The sequence below is a fragment of the Crocodylus porosus genome, unplaced genomic scaffold, assembly GCF_001723895.1.
Source record: "Crocodylus porosus isolate Cpor-Errol unplaced genomic scaffold, CroPor_comp1, whole genome shotgun sequence".
In the NCBI taxonomy this organism is placed as follows: Eukaryota; Metazoa; Chordata; order Crocodylia; family Crocodylidae; genus Crocodylus; species Crocodylus porosus.
The window spans coordinates 34,144,916-34,171,247 of NW_017728910.1; the positions used below are offsets into that span (position 1 = coordinate 34,144,916).

The window sequence follows — 26,332 nt, forward strand, 5'->3', positions numbered from 1 at the left end:
CCTCTAACCCAGGCCGCTCAGCTCAGCCGCAGAGCTCCTGCTCCTGCGGCAGCCAGAAGGGAACTGTGTCTCAGGCTGTGGCCTAGGCTGGTTATAAAGGCCAGGCCCTGCCCTCTTCCGGTCATGTGACTCACCTGGTTGCCCTGGCAACCAGGCACCTGAGCTGCCTGGGTGATTGACAGCTCTGCCCATCACGCTCTCAATCACGGAGCACCTCTGTGACTCCGTGACATATATAAATATAGCATGATAGTAGTTTTAACTCTTTTTATGCCAGAGTTTACTTATTTGGGGTTTGGATAGTGGATTTTTCCAATCAGGGCCAAATATGGTTCAGGATTAGCTTAAATCAGAGGTGCCAAAATAAAGGGCACAGGGCTAGTCTATGAGCCATACTGGACCCACAGACTGGCCCCAGGCACCGGAGTCAGTGCAAAGGGCCAATCCAATGTGGGCATGCACTACATACCCTGGACCAGCCCTGTGTGTTGTGTGCAGTGTCAGCTGGCCTCAAGCTGGGCTTCCATATGGAGCTGGCACAAGACGTGCTGCATGATGTGCATAGGGCTGGTCTCTGGGCCTGATCTGGACCACCCCCAAAGCTAGTGTGCAAAGCTGGTCCAGTGTGGGTACTACATGCAGCATGCATCCTGGCCTGCCTCTGTCATCTGTAGTGCTTGTGGCACAAGGTGTAGTGTGTGCTGTGTGCGATGTGTGGGGTTTGTCCCATGGCTCTTCCACAGGCTGGATCATATGGCTCTGTGGGCCATATCATTAACAGCCCTGGCCTAAATGATAATAGCTGCACTGTATCTTTTCTTTTGTTTCTGTTGTTTGAATGAATTTATGGGCTTTGTTCCATGTTCTCTGGACAGACAATGAAGAGAGAATTTTTTTCCACACTGATAAGAGGTAAGATTTTAAAAGGAAAATTTTGTTCTTATCTGTGAATATAACTTCATAATTAATACATTCCATTTGGGGCTAATTCACAGGGTTGACTGGAAAATGTCATGAGGAAATAATACTGAAAAAATGATGCCTTTTTAAAAGAAAGTGACAACCTTTATCATAAAATCTTGGCTCCACTGAAACAATTGAAAATTTTGCCATTCACTTCAGTGAGGTTAGAATTCAGATTTCTATACAAAGTTTCATGCCGTATAAATTAATGGGAGATACTTGTATAAATGCTATAAACTTGTATAAATGTTTAAATGTACTTAAGAGATACCTCACCTTTAAGTTGTTTAACTTCAGAGTGGTGATTAATGTTACTCACTGTACGCTGCAAATGAGGAACTGCAAAAACTTAACCCAATTACACTACTGTGCAATTTCATGGGCTTTATTAAAAACTGGAATTGGAGGTCATAAATTTTACATGTTGCTGAAAATGACAAAGCAGTACTGCAGATGATATGCTATCAAGTTGTTGCATGGATCTTTTATACTGTGACATGGCCACAAATATCAATAGGAACTGGACAGCTACCATGCATAATGAGCTGAGACTTGAATATTGCTTACTGATTGCTTTTTGTAAAAATGTAGTATACGTGGTAGCCTGTATATTTCTCATTCAGTGAATAATCCCCAGAGGATCATCAAGTCTAGCCCCCTGCCCCAGGGGCAGGAAGTCAGCAGGGATCATAGGATCCCAGCAAGATAAGCATCCAAATCTGTCTTGAAGGCGTTCAGAGTGGGTGGTTGAACCACCTTTGGTGTCAGTCTATTCCAAACCTTGGGGGCTTGGACAGTATATCCCCCTGCTCCAGGAGGAGGAAGTCAGCAGGGATCATAGGATCCCAGCAAGATAAGCATCCAAATCTGTCTTGAAGGCGTTCAGAGTGGGTGCTTGAACCGCCTCCGGTGGCAGTCTGTTCCAAACCTGGGGGCCTGGGACAGTGAAGAAGTTCTTTCTTATGTCCAGCCTGAACTGGTCACAGTGGAGTTTGTGACCATTCGATCTTGTCATCACTTGGGGGGCTCGGGTGAACATCAGACATTCCCCCAGATTCTGATGAGCACCCCTGATAAACTTATAGGTGGCCACCAGATCGCTCCTGAGCCTGCGCTTTTCCAGGCTAAAGAGTCCCGTGGCTCTCAGCCTTTCATCATAAGGTCTGTTTTCCTGACCTCTGATCATGCCTGTGGCTCTCCTCTGCACCCTCTCAAGCTTCTCCACATCCTTTTTGAATTGTGGAGCCCAAAACTGGACGTGGTACTCCAGCTGCGGCCTCACCAAGGCTGAGAATGACGTCCTGAGATCTGCTTGAGAAACACCTATGGATGCACGCCAGCATTTTGCTTGCTTTACTAGCTGCAGCATCACACTGAAGGCTCTTGTTCATCTTGTGGTCAACCATGACCCCCAAGTCCCTTTAATCTGTAGTGCTAGCTAGTATAGCACTACCGAGCCTATAAGCATGCTGCAGGTTTTTCCTCCCAAGGTGGAGAACCTTGCATTTTTCAGTGTTGAACACCATCAAGTTCTCATCCGCCTATTTCATGAGTCTGTCCAGATCCACCTGGATCACCCTCCTATCCTCAGGTGTGGATGCTTTACCCCAGAGTTCGGTGTCATCGGCGAACTTGGCCAGTCCGCTTCTGACACCAATGTGCACATCATTGATGAAGATGTTAAACAGTATAGGCCCTAGGAAAGACCCTTGTGGGACCCCACTGGTCACAGTGCACCAAGACAATTAGCTCCCATTGACCACCACCTTCTGGGTCCTACTGCAGAGCCAGTTCCCCAGCCAGAGGAAAATGGTGATGTCAAGGCCGCAGTTAGCCAGTTTAACCAAGAAGTGATTGTGGGATACCAGATCGAAGGTTTTTTAAAGTCGAGGTATACGACGTCGATCTCTTCCCCCCTTGTCCAGGTGATAAGTCACCTGGGCATAAAAGGAAATGAGATTGGTCAAGCAAGACCTACCTGCAACAAACCCATGCTGGGTATCCCTCAGTCTATTGACTTCAGCTAGTCTGTTAAGGATGGCCTCCTTGATAATCTTTTCCAAGACCTGCCCCAGGATAGAGGTCAGGCTGATGGGCCTGTAGTTTGCCAGATCTACTTTCCTCCCTTTCTTGAAGATAGGCAAAACATTAGCTCTCTTCCAATCATCGGGTGCTTCACCAGAGCACCAAAAACTCTCAAAGATCTGTTACAGGGGCTGAGCTATGATGCTTGCCAGCTCCCTGAGTACCCTTGGGTGTAACCCATCAGGGCTAGCTGACTTGAAGGTATCCAGCCTGTTGAGGTGTTCCTTCATGAGGTCAGCTTCAATGAAGGGCAAGGAATCTCCCTCGCCTGGGCCTCCCTGACCCATAGTGGGCAGGCCCATCCCATGGAACTGGTGAAAAACTGACGCACAATACCCATTTAGCAAGTTCGCTTTTTCCTGGACGTCAGTTGTCAGTTGCCTCATCTGGTTTAGCAGGGGTCCAGTGTTGTCCTTGCTTTTCCTCCTGCTCCCCACATATCTAAAAAAGGACTTTTTATTTTCCTTGATATTTGTAGCTAGCTGGAGTTCCATCACAGCCTTGGCTTTCCTGAGTTGCTCTCTGCAAGTCCAGACTAAAGCAGCATATTCCCCCTTGGTGGCAGTTCTGGTTCTCCATCCTTTGTAGGTCTTCCTTTTAAGATGCAGGAGGTCGTCCAGTTCCCTGGAGAGCCAAGGGGGCTGCTGTGTCCTTTTGCTGCCTTTCCTCTGAGACGGGATGGACTTTGCTTCCACTTCCAGGATTGTTCCCTTGAGGAGCAACCACTCATCTTGAACACCCCTCTGCATTGGGTTGTGGCCTTTAAGGGTCTCTCTAACAAGCCTCCTTAGCTTGTCAAAGTCAGCGTTCCTGAAGTCGAGGACTTCTGTATTACTGACTGACTTGCCAGCTTTATGGCAGATGGTGAAGGTGATCACTTCATGATCACTGTCACCCAGCTTCCCTTTGATTGTTAGGTTGCTAATTAGGTCATCCCCAGTTGCCAGTATGAGGTTGAGCAGCACTTTACCTCTTGTCAGCCCGTGGACTTCCTGCATCAGATAGAGGTCGTCCACACATGAGAGAGAGCTTTGCGACTGCTCAGATTTGGCCAAGCGCTCCTCCCATGAGATTTCTGGGGTGTTAAAGTCTCCCATGACAACCATACACTGGGATTGTGTGGCCTCAGCCAATTCCCTGGTGAACTCCTGGTCAAGGTCTTGACTCTGGGTAGGGGGTCTGCAGTAGACCCCCAGCATAGTATCTCCTGCACTGTTCCCCATGGATTTTAACCCAGAGGGTCCCAAGTCATCCACAGTGGGTGCCAATGTCAGCTTGCAGGGATGCGTAGCTTTTCTTGACATAGAGAACTATGCACCTGCCCATTTTGTCCACTCCATCCCTCCTGTACAGGGTATAGCTGTCTATACCCATGCTCCAGTCATGGGTGGAGTCCCACCTGGTCACCATTATCCCAATGACATCATAGCTGAGAAGAGACGCCTCCCCAGTGGAGAGAGGTGGAGGCTGTCCCTTCCCAACAGCTCACTGCTTCTCTCTCCAAAGAGTGGACTGTGGTCATGGATGCCAAAGCCTTCCTGATGACACCAGCACCACAGTCTTTGGTTGACTACCTGGATCCTCCTCTCCCTCCTCAGCCCATAGCCTGAGACTGGGAGGACTGAAGAAATCACCACCTGTGCCCTCAGATGCTTTAGACCTGCACCCAAATTCCTGTAGCACCTCATGACCTCACTAGGAGCATTCCAAGCCATGTCATTAGTGCCCACATGGATGAGGAGCATGGGATAGTGGTCAGTGGGCTGGAGGAACTTAGGGATCTTCTCTGCAATGTCACGGATGCGGGCCCCTGGGAAGCAGCAAACTTCCCGGGCTAAGGGGTCAGGGCAGAAGATTGCCCCCTCAGTCGCCCTCAGAATGGAGTCTCCCATGACAAACACTTCGTGTTTGGTCTTGGGGAGAATGGGGATGGTAGCTACAGTGCCTTCTGTGTTGCCTGCAGGAACTGGCAACTCAGCAGGCTCTGCTGGGGCTGCAAGAGGCTTGTACCTGTTGCAAAGCTTCAGCAGGGCAGGGGCCTTGGTGCGGCGGGCCCTGGGGCCTTGACCACCTTGGTCCAACCCCATGGCTGAACAGAAAGGAAGGTCCCTGGGTCCTCCCTTGTCCTGGAGGGAGACCGTGGTCTACCCTCTGCCTCCCAGGGGAGAAGGGCCTGGCAGTAGGAGTCAGTCTCCTGCTCACAGTCCCTGATGGCATGCAGTCTCTGGACTGTGGCCTGGAGCTCCTCCAGCTGGCACACCAGAGACCCCAGTAGGGAGCAGACCCCACAAGGGGGGATGGCCATGCTCTCAGGCCCCAGAGCCTGAAAAAAGGGACAGGCAGCCTGCACAGCCGAGAGCCAAAGGCTCTGTCTGCGTGAAGCCCGGAACCATGGGCTCTGTCCGGGTGGTGGTCTCTGAGGTGCCAGAGGGGGGTGCTGCAGACCCCAAGGGGACCCTCTGGGTGCAGCGCGTGCCCATCCATGTCAGGCCACTGGTGAACTGGCTACGGCTGGGACTGTCTGCTCTGGGGGACTCACAGGCAGGGCCTTGGGTTCTCCCGCTTGCCTTTCTGCGCGAACTCCTGCGCTAACTTGTGTGCTGGGCCCATGAGTGCGTCTGTTTGTGCGGCCTGTTCACGTGGCTCCAGTTGCATGTCTCCCTGGGGGGCTGGGCGAAGTAGGAGCTGGGGGGGCATGACCCTCCTCAGCCCACTTAGCCTGCTCCATGGGCTGCTGCTTACCTGCCAGCAGGCCAAGGCTCATCAGGGGTTCTGGGGTCACTGCTGGGGTCCCTGGGCTCACGGGGGTGCAGTGGACTTACACCCAGTATTTTTTCTTTTGAAATAGACTTGTTTAAGAATTTTGAAGGGCATTTTAGATAACTAATTAGATCAGAAATATCTAGGACAACACATTTTAAAGGACTTAAAAACCTTTTAATGTCTTTAGAACTAAAAATTGCAATTATAATTGGATTTGCATTCTTATAAATACTATAGTACTCAATCTACTGTCTAAATGGCAATAGTGCAACCCTACTCATGTGCACGTTTGGTCATATAACCTACTGTGTGTTCTAAAATTTGCATGTACTCATTAGGTATGTAGTTTCAAAAGTTTAACATTGCTTATGTTCATTCACTGATTTGTGCTTTAAAAGATTAAATATAAGGAACCAAGGGAGGGTGGTGGTGGGGTGGGAAGTGGTGGTGGCAAATCTTTGTACCACTAGCACTCTTTCCCTGATCTTTTCCATTTGGAAGTTACACCTGGGCTGCAGAAGACTCTTGTGTGTGGGACTGGAAGTTTTCATGGCAGTTAGGGCACAAAAGGGGGCAAGGAAAGGGATGGCAATGGGAGCAGCAGGGGTCTGAGGAGCAGTTAAGGTGTGTAGGAAAGAAAGCTTCAGGGCTGTGACTGAGGAGAGCCCAGGGCAGGGGTGGGCAATTATTTTGTGCGGAGGGCCACTTACTGGGTTTTGGCAAACCATCGAGGGCTGCATGACAGGCAGCCCAAGGCAATTTAATATTAATTTTCTAAATTTTTTAGGGGCCCTACAGGCCAGATATGATGGCTTGGCAGGCTGCATCCAGCCTGTGGGCCACTTTTTGCCCACCCCGGCCTAGGGAGATTCTATTGTGGAGGCCCCCTTTAAAGGCATTGTCACTGAAGCTGGTAAAATCTTCGGTAGTGATTCTCATCTCATCCCAGGATTGAACCAAATCCCCTGTAATTTTAACCCATTTCTTCTACTGCACTGGGATCTGGCAGATGGTTTACAATAGCAAGGGAAAAAGCATTTAAGTTATTAATATTCCAAAATCAGAACTTGGGGCAGTTATGAAATTTACAGTTACAATTTTCCTTTTATTATTTAATAATCTGCTCATATTGTAAAACATATTAATTTAAGTTAAATATTAATTCACTTAAAGGTATATCCTGTGTGACTTATTACAGAGGATGCACATCCAAAAATGCAGCCTGGAGAGGAGTAGGGGCAGAAATGGGTAGTGAAAAGTTAGTTTTAGGTCTATTCAGTTTCTAGGGCAGATGAGGATAAGTATGGTTCTGACATCAATTGAGTAATAACTCAGTAACTCTAACTTAATACAGCTTGGCTATAAAGATTAATTGGTAAGCACAGTGAGAGCTTTCCAGCCCAGCACATACCTTACACTATGGGGGGTTTTAAACAGCCCAACTGTATGCAGCCCTTGAGCTAGAATATTCCTTCTTTAGTTTATCATATACATGCATCATAAGAGTGAAAGATTGAGTCCAGCATGGGAATTTGAATTAGGCCCCTTAGTCTTTAGCTTTTTACCTTTGATGGACTTATAAACAAGTTCTGTATAGCAACTAAGTCTATAAAGCACGTAACTTTATGCATTTAAAAATACTAAAGTTACGCATTTTAAAAAATACTAAAGTTCTGTTGAATATAATAAAGAATGTAAAAAGCGTCTCAGGTTGACTAGCTACAGCTTTTTACTTTAGCAAATAACATTTAATAGTCTAATTTTACCAACATTACAAAGCAATTGCAATAACCTGAGATGTTTTGATGCACTTAGAAAATAGCTAATGAAAGTATATAGCATATTCTGTAATCTTCTGTTTTAACTAGTTACGCAAAAATGTTTTGTGGGGGAATGGGATTGTAGAGCATACAAGTGGACAGTAATGGTTCTGAACAATAATTTTTTCCAAAATATTTCCTGCTGTTGTTATACTGGCACAGTTCTGTTAATGATAATTTGATTCCCTCAAGGACCACTAACATTTACCACATTGCGAAAATATGTTTCTGGTCAGTTTGCTTGACATGATGGTGAAACCACTGCTGGCAGCCCTGCTATAATCACACTCCCATCACTGACCCTGGTGATGGAAGCACATCAGTATGAAATAGCTCCTTAGGCTTTTTCAGTGAAGAAAGACTTTGGGAAAGCTGCTTTCTGTGTGCCTTAGTTTCCTCCGTCAGTAATTTGGGAGAAAATTATTTTGTCTATCTCACAGTGTGCTGGGAAACTTAAAGCTTGTAAAATTCTGTGAAATCTTTTGCTTTTGAAAAATGCCCTGTTTATGTTTTATAACTTCCACAGTGAAGCTTCAAAGGACCACTTTCATACAGTAGGATAATTACATTGGCCCCTCTTATTTATGGTATGTATAAAAAAGAGAAAATTTGTAGAGAAACATTGTCATTTCATGTAAGAAATGACAGCTAGTAAACCAGAAGGATTAAGACATTCGGGTTTAAACCTTTAATGCTTGTCTGTTCCTTTCATCATTACACAGAAAATAAAATAAAGTTTAGAGTTGCCATGTTTGTCCTTTGTGGAAAAATAAAATCTGCTGAACATGAGTTTTATATAAAACCTTTTCGTTGTTGCTCCCTCAGTCCCTGCCTCCACTGCCACCCCCCTCCTCCTCCACCTCCCCAGTGCTTGGTTCCCCACCTCTTCCTGTCTCTCTGCCACCTGCTTCCCTCATATGCTTGCTCCCCAGCCACTTGCCACCCTCTGCTGCAGCTTATCCTGGTACCATGCCCTAACCAGGTAGCTGTGGCATCAGCTTTGGTTCCAGCTCTGACCTTGGCCAGGCAGTGGTGGCAGTAGCAGTTCTGGCTCCAGCTCCGGAGCCTCAGTAGGTCCCCTACCACTGTGCGGTTTTCCTTGTGCTCCTGCTACCACTCACTGCTCAGTCTCCCACTTCTCCCTTCCCCTACTCCCAGCCTTTGTGACTTGGGTTCCCCTGGACTGTGTGGTCTGTCCCGCGCTACCCTCCACACTATACAGTCTCCTACACGCTATCCCCCAATACCATGCGGTTTCCTCCGTGGTTCCCATCCCTCATACTTGCCCCTCCCCATCCCTGTGCTGCATGGTCTCCTCTTCACTTCTCTACCATATGCCACTTTCTGTGCTGCATTAATTACCTTAGCCATGGTTAGGCAGTAGCTTGGGCCCCAGCCCCAGCCCCAGCCCCAGCCCTGGTACTCAAATCTAAGACGAGGCTTTTTTCTCCCCCCATATTAAAGCTGTATTTGTATTTACAAATTTATCTTAGCAACTTAAACATCTTGCTTTGTTTGCTTTGTTTTGCTACACTGCATGTTGCAGTGGTAGCAATATATACATTTATGTTAACAGTACATTAACACAATTATCATGAATGTTTCTATATACAGGAGGTAACATTTTCCAAAACAGAATCCTTAAATTAAGCTCCTAAATCAGTATGTAGCCACCTAATGATGGGATTTCAAAGGCTCTGAATAACTGAATATAAGTTACATTAACTCAGATTGCAAATGCAGATGGGATACCTTAGTAATTCAGAAGATTATGCAGGTTGGCGTGTGTATGGGTGCACACACATATGCACTTTAAGAAAAGGTATGATTTCCTATGCTTGTCCTTTATGATGTAGGTGAGTGTTTTAAGGCTAAAACCAGATAACAGTTACTCGTTTATGCAAAATCTGATATTTCTACTCTTCTGTTTGAAGAAAAAAACCCATGCAACTGGGTTAGCTGTATAAGATCTAAAGAGCATTGAATAGAGTGGGTCTATATCTCTGTTCCTTATCTTCCGCCAGAAGGTGATGTTGTGGTTAGAGTGCAATGGAGAGCTTTAAGGGGTGAGAGCAAGTATTTCGCTCTGTTCCATTTAGCACATGCATTGCAGTATAGTTTTGCATTGCACTGTTTTTCAGTACTACGATTTTTCTACAGCCTTCAGTACACATTATTTTAACAGAATTTGTGAAAGTCACTCATGTGAAAAGTACACAGTAAATCAAATTTTCCAGTATATTACAGAAGTAATTAACTATATAATATAATGCAATGGTGAAAATAGGTTGCTGTCTAAACACTGCCTAAAATTCATTATTGTTGGCTTAGTATGTAAATGCTGTCTCCCCTAAATTATTTTAAGATGTGGTTAATTAAACTGCATGAAAATTAGTAATGGATCTGAACTAAACCCTCAGATCTCACCATTTTTCTGGACCTTTGAATGGTTTGCATAGCTGTTCTGTGTATGTATTATGTGTATAATAACGTTTGGTACCAAAAATGCTAACCTGACTTTGTAATGCCAGAAGGTTTCCACTTAGACATATATGCCCACAGGAAAAGTTTTATTAATCTCTTGTTTGATAAGCCTTAATTATCTGGTTTGGTGATGCTCTGTGGGCCATTTTATATGCCTCGTTTTAACTCTTCTCCATGCATGAGCTATTGGCCACCTGTAACCTGAACTACAGGCAGATTAGTAAACAAAGGGAAATTCTTTGGTATAAATCATGATATTAAAAATAAATAATATAATCTATAGCTTTCTGAAATGAAGTAAGAGATGATTAAATCTATATTCTTATTATATCTGACCATGAGCATTTCCATTTAGAAGACAAGTTATAGCTTGTACAGAATGCATGTCAGGGGGGGCATTTGGTGTTACTCCATTTTCTCATGCGTTAGAAATATAGCTACGTTTCCAGCTAAAGAAATGCCATGCAGCTTAAATTGTAATTTTATTGGCTTAGTCAAAACTGAAATAGGACAATTTAATTTCAATATAGATATTCTCTACATAGGCTTTCACCAAAATAAGTTGTGAATTTTATTGATTTGTTTGTTTATTTCATTTGCAACAGAATTAGGTATTTCAGTAGAAGACAGCCTTGTATGCAGGTGGTATTCAGTGCATTGTGCTCAGATGAACAGAATCTCATTATTTTTTTACAGTTTACTTTTAAGGGCTAGATTTGTGCAAATACTACCTAGTGTGTGGAGTTTTGTGCATGTAGCTGTGAATATTTCCTTTGGGTTTAGGCCATAAATTTCAACCTTGCACAAAATGGCCTTCAGAGCAACAATAGCAGTAGCAAAAAATGTGAACATTAAATTCAGTGAGGTGATAATTTCAAAGACTGTTTAAGTGATGGCCTTTGTAAGTCAAAGAATAAATATACAGCTGAAATCAAAGAATACCATATCCCCACTTTGTGCTGGTACCAGATACAGTACCTGAAGCCTGGCAGCAAATCTGCAATAGAATATTTATGAATATAACAAGAATCAATATCAGGCCTGCACCTTCATCCATTAAACCATAGTTGAATTCCCATAAGCCTCATGACTGTGTGAGTGATTCTGGTTTTGCTAAAACATAGTGTTAGTTTAATTTTTTCACAGTTTCTATGTATAAATATACTTTTGATTTCATAGATTTCATAGACATTTAGGCTGGAAGGGACCCTGCAGGATCATCGAGTTCAGCTCCCTGCCCCAGGGGCAGGAAGTCAGCAGGGATCATAGGATCCCAGCAAGATAAGGATCCAAATGTGTTTTGAAGGCGTTCAAAGTGGGTGCTTGAACCACCTCAGGTGGCAGTCTGTTCCAAACCGTGGGGGCTCGGACAGTGAAGAAGTTCTTTCTTATGTCCAGCCTGAACTGGTCACAGTGGAGTTTGTGACCATTCAATCTTGTCATCCCTTGGGGGTTCAAGGGTGGGTGGGGGGCATCTATAAGCCTTTTTTAATTTTAACAAATTCTTTATAGTTCAGTAAAAGTACTTCTAATCTTAGCAGTTCATGCTGGGAAATGATTTTTTGGCCCCCTCTGTGCAAAAGGTAAAGGCAAAGTTGGATTTAATGCATGATTCACACAATTGCACTTCCTGTGATGCTACATGTGCATGGCAGAAAGGATGTGCTGGGGATCACACACTGGAACCAATCGTGCCTCATTGCTGGTTTAGCAAAAGCTTGATCCTGGGCTCCCTTTCCACCTGCAAGTAAGTCATGGGGGGCCATGCAAAACTGAGACCAAGAGTCGCACAATTCATGGGGCTCGGCTGCACCTCATATGCAGCTGTGACCCAGAATCCTGTCTTGGCCCAGGTATATCTCACACCCCTAAGCCTTGGGGGAACATGGCAGCTGTGATCCCCAGCACTGGGGGGGTTGCCCCTTGTGGCTGGGAGCCCTGTCAGCTGAAAGGCTTCCAGTGACAGGGGGAGACCCTGCTGCACATGCAAATTAAAGCTGGATAGCAACCAGTTAGTACATATTTTCAAGGAATGATTTTATAGCTGGTTGAAGCTTTTTATGGCATGATACCTACTTTGCCATGTGTAGCTGATCTTAAGGTAATTTTGCAATTAACTAGCTAATTGCAGGATACCTATAATATGTAGAGGAGGCCTTACTTAAGTATCTGTTGACATCTTCTGCTGTCTGGAAGTCAAATTATGTATGTTATTTTGAAGGCTGTCAGATGTGCTGTGAGACTTTAGGCAAATTCTTAACATCTTTCCTAATCTGTAAAAAGGATATACTAGTTCAAAGTTTTGTGTTGCATAGGCCACAACTACATGGTAAACGTAACCATGCCTGGAAGCTGTGCTTTGAAGCATACTCTGCTGGTGTATGCAGGCTGTCTCCTCATAAGCCAGAAGTAGTATAGCTGCATCTACATGGCACTATTGAAGGACCAATTGGGCCAATGTAGTCTCAACTATATTGCTTGTGATTTAAGAGGCAGTTTGCACGGGAGCAGCAATTTTTGAATGCGTTAGGGTATCACTACTGGGCATAGTAGTTAGGGACAGCAATTACACATAAATTGGTATATGTAATCAGATACTGGTTCAAATCTGTAACACAACAGAAGTTCAGTGCACATAAACCACCTTCAAAATGGCCAAAAACAGTTTAAAATAAGCCTGGATGGATGTAGTAGACTTAACTCGTTTAGTTTAAATCATTTTATTGTCTCAGATCCCTTTCAGATTCAAGTTAACTCACAGTGTCCCAGGATTCTTTACACTTTCCCTGCAACTCTCCCCTCACAGGGTGGGCAGGCTAGCCGTGGCCTGTCCACTCCAGCCGAGCAGGGAGGCATGCTCTAGTGTCCCCCCTAGCTTCTGGCCTGGGTCAATGGAGGCATGTGGCTGCATTTCTGGAAGCAATAATGAATGTCAGTTCACTTGCTTATTGCTTCAGTCTACACATCTTAGACTAACCTGTGGAGATTGAATCAATTTGGCCTCAGGCTTTTTCACTGTCTGTACTTTGATCTAGTATCCCACAATGTTCTCATGAGAAAATTTGAGGGCTTAACCGTGAGACAGTTAGGTGGGTAGGGAGCTGGTAGCGGGATAGGACCTAGAGAGTTCTAATGAACAGATCTGTATCATCTTGGTGAGAAGTTGCCAGTGGTGCCCCTCAGGGGTCAGTACTTGGTCCAGTGCTTTTCAATATCTGTATCAATGATTTGGATGTGGGGGTGAAGAGCTCACTGGCCAAGCTCATGGATGACACCAAGCTATGGGAAAACATGGTCATGCTTGAAGATAGGCTGCAGATACAGGCAAACCTAGATAGGCTAGTAAATTGGGTGGATCGGCATCAAATATTTCCGTTGAATCAAAGTTCAGCGTGGAGAAAGGTAAAGTGCTCCATCTGGGGACAACCCCCCACCTACACACCTGCAGGCTTGGCAACTCCAAACTGACCAGCACCATGAATGAAAGGGACCTGGGGGTAATAATAGACCACAGCATGAATCTGAGCTGCCAGTGTGATGCTGTAGCCAACAGGGCAAATAATAACCTGGCGTGTATCAGTTAATGCATCTTCAGCAAAACTAGGGAAGTGATTCTTCCACTTTACTTGGCATTGGTGAGACTACAGCTAGAGTACTGTATCTAGTACTGGGCACTGCACTTCAATAAGGACATGGTAAAGCTCAAGAGAGTCCAGAGAAGGGCCACACATATGATCAGAGACTTGCACGGCAAGCCATATGAGGAAAGCTGAGGGACCTGGGACTCTTCAGCCTGAAAAAGGAAGGCTGAGAGGAGACTTGATAGCGGCTTACTGCTACATCGGGGCGTACATCAAGGGTTCATTGAGTAACTGTTCACCAGGGCAACCTTGGGGAAAATCAGGAGTACTGGCCATAAACTCCTGGAAGACCATTTCAGGCTTAACATCAGGAAAAACTTCTTCGCAGCTGGGTCTGGGTCAATGGAGCTGGGGTGACCAGACTGTGGAATAAGCTCCCTCCAGAGGTGGTGCAAACACCTACCCTAGAAACCTTCAAGAGGAGACATGGACAGTCACTTTGCTGGGGTCACCTGATGCCCATTGTCTTTCCTGTCTGGTGCAGGGGGGCTGAACCCCATGATCTTCTGAGGTCCCTTCCAGCCTCGCAATCTATGAATCTACTTAGCCTCTAAGTTTACTGTGGAAACAGGGATACAATTTATTTTGCAGAGCAATTTCAGATCCTCAGGTGCTAGGTGATTATATAATATGTACAGAATTTTTAAAAATCAGATCAACCAGTCCTTGCATGATTTTGCCAGTCCTCAAATTGAACCAGTTGGTAGAGAGAGAATTTCATGGAGATTAGGTGGGTGGCAATCTATAGCACAGCTCCTTTTTACAATTCTAGCTATGCTTATTTACTTACCATTACTGCAACTTGTTAAGGTAGAGAATAAGAAGTGCTGACAAGCTGTCTGTCTGTTCCCAAGCCAGTGCTCGTTATTAATTTGCTAGCACTGTGGTGATTGATTCAGGAATACAAGTGTTTTGATGTGGGAAATCTATTGGGATAGTGAATTTTGGTATCCTTTACTATGCTGACACTGTCTAATGCAAAGACACAGCAGCAAAATATGATCAAAGCTAACATTGCCTCTCCTGATTTTGTTTTTTGTTTTCCTTTCTCATCTTATAGTGGGGTTTTACCTTGCTATGTTTAGCAAGACAGCAACTGCTATATTTAGAGACAATAACAGTGAAACCAGGTACCAATACACTATTTCATTACAATTCTATGTTTAAAATGATTTTAGAGTTTATTATGCCACAGTGGTTCCAGCTCATGTTTGTTCACTTCACAAATATATTTTAACTACCAGCCCTGCAAAATTCAGCCTGTTTTGAAAGTCAAGGTGGGTTTGTTCCTTCTCATGTTTCACTGCCAGTAAAAAAGATCTGTAGGTCAAATTATGTCCTCTGTTACACCTGTCTAACCAAAAAGTAATCAATCTGTTCCTCAGTGGTATCCATTGAAGGATAATGGCACTGCACAAGTGTCACTGAGAGCATAATTTGGCCAGCAGCCCTGTATCTGTTACTGTGACAGTCATTATACATGAAAAGTAAAGCAGTCAGCTTAACTCTCAGAAGTCAGTGTGCATTTTCAGTGCTAACAGTTAAGAAAGAAAGCATTTTTATTTGTAAAAACTGAGAGCTTTTTTATGGTAACAGAAAAACAAATATGTAACAGCAATATAGTAGTTTAGTCATTGTTCAGAGAAGAATTATTGCACATGACCCATATCAAAGTAAAGCATTTGAAAGGGAACTTGAAATGTTTCTCATTAATCTCTCTTGTGTAACAACTGGGATTAACTATGATGCTGTCAAAATAGATATCTAACTGATACAAAACTAATGGTTTTTCCATTAAACCATGGTGTGAGAGAGATTATTTGTAACTGGCTAGAGACTTGGTTAATGTAATTAGGGTCCTGTTCCATCATCAAAGTTATGTATTTGGATTTGCAGCATTTTAAGAGAGGACATTCTGGGCAGTGATCTTATAGTGCATGTGTAACTACAAAAGTATAAGCTATTCAAGAGTAGGGGAATTGTTAACCCAGTCTGCTGAATCTGCTTCACTTTGCATAGAATACTAAAAGGTCACTTGGGTGAAAGAGTGCCAAAACAAGCATGACTATATGCAAAGACACAGCAACAAAATATGATCAAAGCTAACATTGCCTCTCCTGATTTGGTTTTTTTTTTCCTTTCTCATCTTATAGTGGGGTTTTACCTTGCTATGTTTAGCAAGACAGCAACTGCTATATTTAGAGACAATAACAGTGAAACCAGGTACCAATACACTATTAGAGTACTCTGTTAGAGCACTCACCCAGGTTAGGGGAGGTGGAGAGAAATGTGTTCTAGTCTGTAGTCCATGGGCTCTTCATCTATTTTATACAATCTCTATTTAAATTAAAATATATAAGCAGGGCATGGATCAGAGACCATAGTTCTCTTCATCCTAGATCAGTGCTCTAGGCTAGAGTTGTGTTTGCTCTCTTTAAATGAATCTTAAGGTTTCATTTTAAAGTGGAACAGTTTTTAACTATAAGTCTGCCCCCTCCAACTGCACTCGGCACCCCCATTGCTGCCCCACATGGGTTAGATTCCCTCCTCCATACCCTAATTTCCCCCTTACCTCTTGTGGCCTGAACTCACCCTCAGCTCCCCATGCTGTGCTACACTGCTCTGACCCCTGGGAGGGTGGCTGCTGTTGCAGCTGGAAAGATGGAGGGAGTAGTGGATGGTGAGAGCCTGGGGGCTGCAACATATCCTCTTGTGGGCCACATGTGGCCCATGGGATACCAATTGAATAGCCGTGCCCTAGAAAATGGGAGATATGGGTTGAAAATGGTCAGGCATGGGAGAGAATTGATCCTAGGTCTCCTGCTTCCTTAGTAGGTTTTCAGGTTTGAGCTATTGTACACAGGGAGGTCACCTTCATCTCTACTCTGAAAGAGCCTGGTCCCCACTGTACTTTGTGTGAAGCCTGATAGGTGTATGTTTTGCCTTCCCACTTGATTGGCCCAACAGGTGAGGTAAGCATAGAAATGGTTAGTTTTGTGAAGTGTAGATGCTTAGGGCCCTTGGACATTGAAGACTGAAGTACTTCTGGAGTTTAGGCTGAGCAGAGATTTTGAGGATCACAGTTCTGGAGTTAGATGCCTAAATATATTTGTGCATCTAGGCCTTAGAGTTTTCATATAAGGTACTACATATTACTGTGTTTCAGTCTTAAAATTACTGTTTATTGCTCCAACTCTGAAGGCTAGTGTACCCTGCAACTTACTGCAAAGGGTGCTTTTGAACATGCAGTGCTGTTCTGCCCAGGCTACCTTTTGAAATGGAAACAATATAGCTATATTCATGTGATGCTGTGGACAAGCTAGTTAGCCAGTTCCTGCATTGTAAGCTTGCAGTATAGACGTAGCCAAGGTGAGCATGGGGTTGTAGCTAGAGAAGTTTTCTTCACTCCAGGTGCATAGCATGGCCAACATAGTTAGAATGTTTACCCTCACCATGCACAATAATGGGAGGTGTGAATGTGTAATGGTCTTCAGTTCATCTCTATGCATATAACCAGTTCCACTTATTGTAATGCTTTGCCAGTTACCTCGGTTTCATATCTTCCTGGCAGGACTGGGGTGGCAAAGGGGTGCTAGAGCACATGGTTGACAGTCTAGAGGTTGCAAGTTTGAGGCCAAAGCAGAAGTGCTTATGGCATGGCCTGTCAGGTTCAAATGAATCCGTGAATTCTGCTAAATACCTTATCACAAGGACACAAAAAAGGAACATCTTCCTATTCTGTTGCCAGTCTGATTTGCTAAACTCCATCTTCTCTTTCATAGATTGGATGTTCCCATTTACAATTCCATTGCTTTTCTCAAAAGTTACTGATTTTGTGGCTGTCATGTCTGTTAGATGTTAATCATCTGGACTTATCCCCACAAATCATTGCATATTGTTCTCTACAAGCACTACAAGACCCATTGACTGTTTTGGGTGATTTCAAACCAGTCTGGGTGCCTTCCTTTTATAAGATATTGGTAAATGTCTTGATCTCTTCTTGGGGCCTTAGGTACTGTTTTAGCTTTATTATCATAGAGATTATGATCCATGATTAATAGTTGAGAGCTATGTCCTGCAAAAGAAGGTAGGTATTTTAAACAGGCCTTTGGCTTCCAATAGTGATATAGCCAGACTACAACTGTGTGAGGGCACAACCCCATAGGGCAGGCACCCATTGTGACACATTCATTGCCACATAAGATGTATGGTCAGATGTCTAACTGTGTAGATCTGTGGGAGAAGGGAGGACTGGCTTTAGTGTTTACTGTGCATATTTACATGGTTCTTGCCACCATAGCAAAAGAATCACACCTAAGGCATTACAGAAACAAAACTGTGTTCTAAAGCAGTTTGGAAGTAGCTTTGTGGTTAAATCTTCTCTCCATCACAAAATTCCTGTGTGACCTTGGCCTAAGTCACCTAGGATATGTCTACATTACTTGTGCAGCACTCTTGGGAGAAGATTTTTCTGAGCATGTCTGGCTCACCTCTTCTTATTTTCATGCATCAAAACAGGAAATTCAGTGGTGAAACTGCTCTGGGGTCATTCCTCTTGGCCAGTCTAGGATGATGTTGTTGACCAACTGCTGACAACCTTTTTGTGGCAGTGGACTGGAATGACCTGGCTCAGGTCCAAGACAGAGCAAATGTAGGACCTGGCCACCACTGTTGCTTCTCCATGCTATCCAGCTGCAGCAGAGGTAAAGCACCCCACCATCCAGCTGTGGTTTGGCCCTCTGAATTACATCAAAGACCACCAGCTCCAGCTTGTGGGCCATAAGTTGCTGATCCGTTTTATAGATAGAGGTATCAAACATGGTTGCCTGGGGATGCCCCTGAAACAGCTTTACTGGGTATTTCTAGGTTTGGTATGTGCCAGTGGGAGTGGGCAGATGGAGCATGATCTACATCAGTGTTTCCCAATCTTTTTCATCCCACAGCACACTTACATGGCCTCACCCATTCCCATGGTACACTGGCCAAATATGGGGGGGGGGAGGCACACGGCCAAACGTGGAGCGGTGGTGGGGCAGTGGTGGCAGCACTGGCTGGAGCTACACCCTGCCAGGAGCCAGCCCCCCCTACCCTTCCAAGATCCTGTGATACACCTGGTAATGTCTGATGGCACACCAGTGTGCTACGGCACACCGGTTGGGAAACACTGCTCTACACGCATTCTTGGGGGCAGGTTCTTCTACAAATAATTGTCAAGTAAGATATTACTCAGTGAGTAAGGCCACATCTGCACAGTAAACTTGTCATACTAGGCAGCAGTGTCCCCAAGCAGTTTCCGTTGCTCTGTGCAAGCTGCCTCCCAAACTGGAAGTGGTGTAGCTGCATGACTGCTACAGATGGGCTAATTGTTACTGCTGACTGACAGTGCCAATTAGCCTGCCTCTGCTAATTCCAGTGTAAGAAGCGGCTGGGGTGGAGTGGTGTGGTGTGGCTGCAGACTGTTGCTTCTGGGCACAGGCAAGTTTAATGTAGACATCTGCCTGAGGATGGCCAAACTTAAGGCTTACTTTTCCTGTCTGAGTTCCACACCTGCAAAATAGATATGCAAATATTATGCTAATATGGCATTGTGATTTCTTCATATACAATGGTGGGAGCAATGTAAACAGAGGGACATACCATATTTAATCACATACATTTCAACTTTTTCACCAAAAATTGCCCTCCAAAATTGGGGTTCTAATTTCTGTGCTGGAATGGAGATATGGGGATGATGAAATGGCTGCCTTGGACTCTCTTCCCAGCTGCTTAGAGGAGGGGCAGAGTCTTGTTTTCAGTATCACTCACCTTCTGACTGCAGCTGCATGGGTACAGGTTTAACCTTATCATAACCACTGTCAAATCAGCTCAGCCAAAAACTGCTGCCATTTTGGCAGTGGCTGTGACAGCATTAAATGTGTTGCTATGCAGCTGCAGTGAGAAGATGAGTGCTACTGATGATGAGTCTCTGCTCCTCCTTCATGCATCTGCTATTCAGCCATGGTGAGACCATGCTGTGGCAGGGAAGGTTCTAGAATAACTTTTTTTTGTCTTTCTGCCTTCTCAAAACAAGGTGTGTCTTATTTCACAGCAGGTGGTATGTGAGCAATACAGTATAGGTTGTGTAGCTAGTGGGGTGGCACTAGCAAAGATTTACTGGTTATTACTTGTATGTACACAATTTAGTCTATTTTGTCTTACCTAAGTAAAGACGCAGTGAAAATTTCCTGTGCGGGCAGGATGAAAATGTAGAGCAGTGATCTCAGTTTCATGATCCTGCCTAAGGCAGCCAGCACAAACAATATTGTCATATTGTATTTTGAATTTCCCACTTTTTCATCCTCTATCTTCTTGAATTAAGAGGAATAGGAAGGCATATGCTCTGTATTCCTAGGCTGAAATGGAGGAACAATGATGGAACAAAGTCCAGTGTATTTCTTCACATAGTTTACAAACAAAATCATACAGGCATTTTGCAGGTTAAAAACTGAGCATGTATAGTGTTAAAATGCTTCCTTCTGTCACAACAGATATAGACCTCTGCATTTTCAAATCCTGACTTATGAGGCTTGCAAATTGTTCACATAACATGGCTATAAATAGTTCAACCCTGACTTCTCCAACTGAAAGTACTCTGACGTCATTACATCTTAAGTAGGCCTTGGAAAGACTTTGAGGTTAAAATGGACAAAATTACCTTTCTTTATAAGCAACTGTATTATTTTTCTCTAGGCTTGAGATCAAGAGAGCTATAAAATGTTTTTGAAATTACCATTATACCTAAGGGTTATAAATAGAGTTAAAACTTGCTATAGATGAACTCAGGCTACTAGAACTGAAGCTCAAGCTAATTCATGGAACTCCTATGACATATGTCATTCAGCAGGCCTGATAAGAAGATCACAATGATCCCCTTGGCATTAAGATCTAGAAATTTCACGCACTTAGACATTGGTATTTTATAGAAAATAAATAGGTTTTTTTATTGTTGTCTTACTGCTTAAAAATTAGGTGAGATAATTAGGAATTACAAGAAAACGTGGCATTCTGGTAAGAATAATGATTTCTTTAGCACTTTGCCAAGCTTTTTGCTGCCAAAGTAGTAACAGGATTCAAACAGAAAGACAGTTAATTTAAATTTCCTTTTGGGAGTTAATATGGAGAGTATGTAATGCTATTTGTGCTGGCTGTCTGGCCTAGAGGGGTGTGTATGGACTCCAGAGCCAAGGAGTTTTGAGTTCAAGCCTGGGTGTGTGCCTAGACTCCTAGCTAGACCTCCATGTCCAAGAATTGCTTTTTACTTTATGGTTAAGGGCTGCCAGGCTCTGGAATGGGCTCCCAAGGGAGGTAGTGCTCTCCCCTACCTTGGGGATCTTCAAGAGGAGGTTGGATAGATATCTGGCTGGGGTATTACGATCCCAGCACTCATTCCTGCCCAGGGAAGGGGGTCAGACTTGATCTGTTCAGGTCCCTTCTGACCCTACAGACTATGAAACTACTTCAGATAAACAAATATAAACCTAAAGATAATTTTTAAAGCTGTATATTTCTATACATATGTGTGCAAATACATGACTATATTATCATATTTTATTGCAAAAGGAAATAATTTTTGTCAACATCTTTGTTCAGGTGTGTAGAAATATGTTTATCAAGGTCAGCAAATTACCTCTTTGTTAGCCAAAAAAGAGCGTTAGATATATTGGACATATACCTCATAAATTTTGCATCCCCACCTTTGGAATATTGGCTAACTGGTGGAGGTTATATTCAAGTTCATGACATTTGTGTTGGACAGGAAGTTTTTTTATATATTTTTATTCTTGCTTGCAGTTTTAAACATAGAACATTAATGTTGCTAATTTCCAAGTCATTACCCAAATTTTACAGTGTTTGTAAAATGAAATTTGGAGATGAACAAATTGAATGGAAAAGTCCTACATAGCATTTCCTACAGTACATATAGAATTGATAGCAGCTGATTCTTACTTGTCCAGTAACTAAGTAGTATTTCACAAAAGCCCTAGGAAGCGATTTCTTTCAGTATCCAAGCAATTTCCCGGAACCCTGTTTTCTTAGTGCTCACTTCATTTTTTTTTTAAATGGCACTAAAGTGTGGGGGGGGGTTTTTGTGACTACTGTACATCTCCAGTTGGGTTGGAAGCTGAATTTTTCCTCTGGGGCTAAAAGAAAAGGAATCTTCTATTATGTCAAGCCGTAGAGTTGCAACAGAACTGCATGATGGCCATTCATCCAGTTTTAGAGGCAGAATAGTCTCCATGGTGTCTGTGCATCCAACACCCAGGAGGAATGCCTAGTGAGTTTTCTGGTATGATCTCATATTAATGCTAAATATCTTCATGCATGGAGCTTCCAGGAAGCTGGGTCTTGTTGTATACAGTGTCTTCGGATTGAATTTCCTAGATCTTGCTCATTCCATGCATTTGCTTTGCCGTTCCACAGCTGGGCCCCTTGGAACAGTAGCAGTATTTGCTGCCCTATAGGAAAAAAATTAGAGAAACTGGAAAATGCAAGTGTATTCCATTAAATTCCTTTGTGGAGGGTAAGATAATTTAAACTATGGAATACAACCATCTTTAACATCTAAATATTATCTCTTTCAGACTAATTACATTAGGATTAAAATGAATGAAATATTACAGTGAGAAAGGTGGCAATGCCTCGTTAAACAAAAACACTCTTTGTATATCTTTGGCATCTTTCTTCTGTTATTCTTTCATACTAAGAACGTATTTGCAAAAAACATAGAATACTTCTTGTTTTGGACTCTTGCGGTTTTATTCCATAACAGAAATCATAACCCTTCAATAGGTAATATAGATATATCAGTCAGATTCAGAGTAATACATTTTAAAGTCAAAATGGATTTATGCCTTGAGGCGAGAAAAAACAGTAGGAATAAGTGAGCTGTAAAGAAACCTAATTTTCGTGCAGATATGTTCATAATTATGGGTAACATAAAGAGAGACAAAGTAGGTTTTACAAAAGTTTTCATTATGTGTTAGCTGCTCTAAGACTCAAAAGCTGGGATGTTTGGATCAAAACTTAGTTTTAACTTTTTTGTATTTGACATCGATAATAAACTCTCAATTCATCTTTTGAGTGAGTATCATGAAGGATGTATATTGTGCTTAGATTCTGTTTTATATCATAGTTACTTAATTAAATGGAGAGATTTTGTGGTCTGAGCAATATTCTTGAAATAATACAATCACTAGAAAAAGAAATTAAATGAATGTTAAATCAACCCTTCAGTCTTCTCATGAAGCGTAGATATTTAAGAACAAGATTTTCAGAACATGGCCCCTGCTTGCAGTTGGTCTCTTTTATATTTGTAGTTGTGTGCACTTTTTTGATCAGTTATCACCAGGGATCCTGGTTTTCTCTGTAAAAAGAAAAAAAAATCAAAATTCTCTGATAAAAATCCAAAATACTCTGATTTAAAAACCTTGAATCTCTGTTTTTCATCAAAGTGAAACACCACTAATATATATATATATGTATGTATATGTATAAATGTATGCATGTGTATATATATATGTATGTATCATATAAACACACAATTTTCTTGATATATTTCAATTTTAAAGTTATGTAGAAACTTACCAGTGCCTCAATTATTATAATAAAACAAATTCTAAATGCCTATATATTTTAGTATTTGTTTTTGTATTTTTTTATCGTGGAAAATTGAAGCTCCCCCTGCCCCCTTCGCTCACCAGGAAGTGGGTCCAGCTATGGCTTTGCTCTGCTGCTGCTTTGTGATGCTGAGCAGCCCTGAAATGCCAGTGCCCTGCCCCTGCCCCTGCTGTTGCCCCTCACTCCCAGCCTGCAGCCCTCCCCTTCCCCAGCTCTGGTGGGGGGAGAAGGGGAGGGTTGTGGCTTCACTCTGACCTACAGCTCCCTGGCCCTGCTGGTGCCCTTCACTTATGACTCAGACCCCCACCCCTCCCAGCCCTGCTGCCCTTCACTCTTGACCTGCTGTCTTCTGCTCCCAGTATGTGTGGCAGAGTAGGCGAGGGTGGGCGCAGGGTGTGTGTGGGCAAAGGCAATGTGTTGTGGGCTGTAGAGGGGCACATGCCCCACCAGATTTCAGCACCCATAGTGGGGCACAGGGCTGCAGCATGGCCTATTGGCACCAGGCAGGAGCTGCTTTTGTGGCCCAGTGGGCAGGACCCAGAGAAGGGGGGAGCACTGTGCCACCATGGTTACCAATGTGAGGCACTTCCTGCCAGTGTAGGGGGCACAACTCCACACTGCTGCCAGAAGTCCTGGGCTAGCTGTGCTGCCATGGCCAACAAGGTGAGGCACTGTGGCAGCAGCAGCATGGAGTTGTGCCCTCCTGCTGGTGCTGGGCAGGCAGGGAGTGTCTTACTTTGGCAGCCATGGTGGCATGGCACTCCCAGTGGTGGTGACGGTGGCAGCACTGAGCCTTCCCACCCTGCTCTGCCCTCCCTTGCTGGGTTCCACCTGCTGGACTGTGGAGGTGGCTCCTTCCTAGTGCTGGTCTGGCCAGTGTGCAGCCCTATGCCCTCCTGTGAGCACAGAAATCTGGGGAGGTTGGGGTGCACGTGCCCCCCCATTCCTCACCCATGTGTTGCCTATGCCACCCCCAACCCCCATGCATTGCCTGTGCCCTCACTGTACCTACAGAGAGCTGCTCTCCATCATGTTGCTTGGCAGCATTTCCAGGCACATGTATGTGTGCACACATGCGCATAACTCCTGACCTCTGAACACTTTCTTCCCACTCCCCCCAACCCCAAGCAGACCCTTGCAGGCTGGAACTCTGCCAGCCTGGAAGAGGAAACCCATGGTTTCTTGGGTTTTTTTCCTTTAAAGGGGAAAATCCATGATTTTCTGCATTTTTCCACATTTTGCTGAGGGAATTGGAAAATATGGATCCCTGGTAATCACTTGTGCATACAAATGAGAGAATTACATATACAAGTGCCGTTTCTCACAGAAGGCAAACAGGAGTATGCAAATGCTTTTTGTATGCGTAACTGTTAGCCCTTACAAGCACTTGTGTACACATTCATCAAAGAATGATGCACACAGGTGATATGTGTTCACAAACTCTCTTTTTGTTCTTGGACCAAGCATTTTTTTTAAGTGAGTTTGAATGGGAAAGTGCAGAACAAGAAATCTTCTACAAACTGGACTTTTAAGTGTGATTTTTAAACAGGGACTACAGAGTCTTATCTCATTACCTGGAGTAGCTTCTGTGACCCGTTTGTTCCTATGGGTTCTTTGCTTGTATGTCTCTCTGAGCATTTCCCCTACCCCTTCCCCACCCCGCCTGCTTCCTGCTTTTCTACCTATTGTATTCTAATCACTCATTCCACTTTATACTCTTCTCTATCCTGTCCTTTCACAGCATCTGATGAAGTGACTATGAAAACTTGTGCTCTTTAGATATATATATCTCTTGATCTATAAAGGTACATATCTATTTTGCCTTCTGACTGGCTTCAGACTAACACAGCTAACTACCTCTGTTTACAAACTGTGTTATTTGGTAAAGTGAGTGTTGCCACCATAACCTTTGCCAAAAGTATGGGACAGTGACATGCAATGCATTTTCTATCAGTGCACTGTCATTTTCCAAGACTTGGAGGCCTGGGCTTTCTTGATGCTGTATAAATAATGTAAGACGGATGTGCTTGAACCTGTTACCAATGATAACCAGATTCCAGGATTTCATGTGAACCCATTTTCCCCTCTAGTTTTCAAGTTCTGCCCTTTGATATCTTACTCATTCCCTTAAGTTTTAAAATGGTTCACATAAAACATTAAAACTTATTGTGTTAATGTCTGATGAGAGAAACATCATCAAATTGTGATTAAGACCTCTCAAACTCAGCCAGAAATTTAACAAGGAAACTATTTAGGTAGTACTGATGCAATGCAGCTTATGATTTGTTTGGTTATTATCACTGTTCAGAGTATATTTGCCATATCCCTGTTAATTTAAGTTAACTTTTTAACTTAAAATTTTAAAAAGATTTGTTTCTTATTATTATGTCACTATTAAAGACTGAAGAAAAGATAATAAAAATGTTATAGGAATACTAACATTCTGCCTTAAGCAGACAAAATTAAACAGATATTTTGTTTGTGTATTTTATTCTCTTCTAGAGTATTTTAATAGTCTACAATGTGCTTCATTATATATTGATGTTGTGAGCAGTTTTAATGGTTTGGTTGAATACTTATTCATTAAACGTTATATTTAGCATGTAAGTTCTCTGAAGTGGAATGGGAGTCTTTCAAGAGAAGTCAAGTCAAATCAAGTCAGCCCTGAGGCTGCTGCAACTGTTAAGGCACCTTAGATGCTATAACAACCCTCCTCCACTCTGCCCTGTGTTTGGCAAGCTTTGTGGACTCTTTTAGTTGAAGGCCTGTCCAGTAATTAATATTGGTTTCCCTGCTCTTCTTGGATCTACCTCTTTTTCTCTTTCCCTCCACTTTGCCCTGCATTATGGTGTTGGTAAGGGTATCCAGCCTTCACATGATGCATCCAAACCATTGCAGTTTCTTTTATCACACAACCTC

General features: G+C 43.4%; 1 protein-coding gene across 1 annotated transcript in view; it reads left to right on the forward strand.

Annotated features, from left to right (window-relative positions):
* The window catches only part of DNER (delta/notch like EGF repeat containing), a 242,759-nt gene that overhangs the window by 58,999 nt on the left and 157,428 nt on the right, over positions 1–26,332 (forward strand). The window lies entirely within an intron of this gene.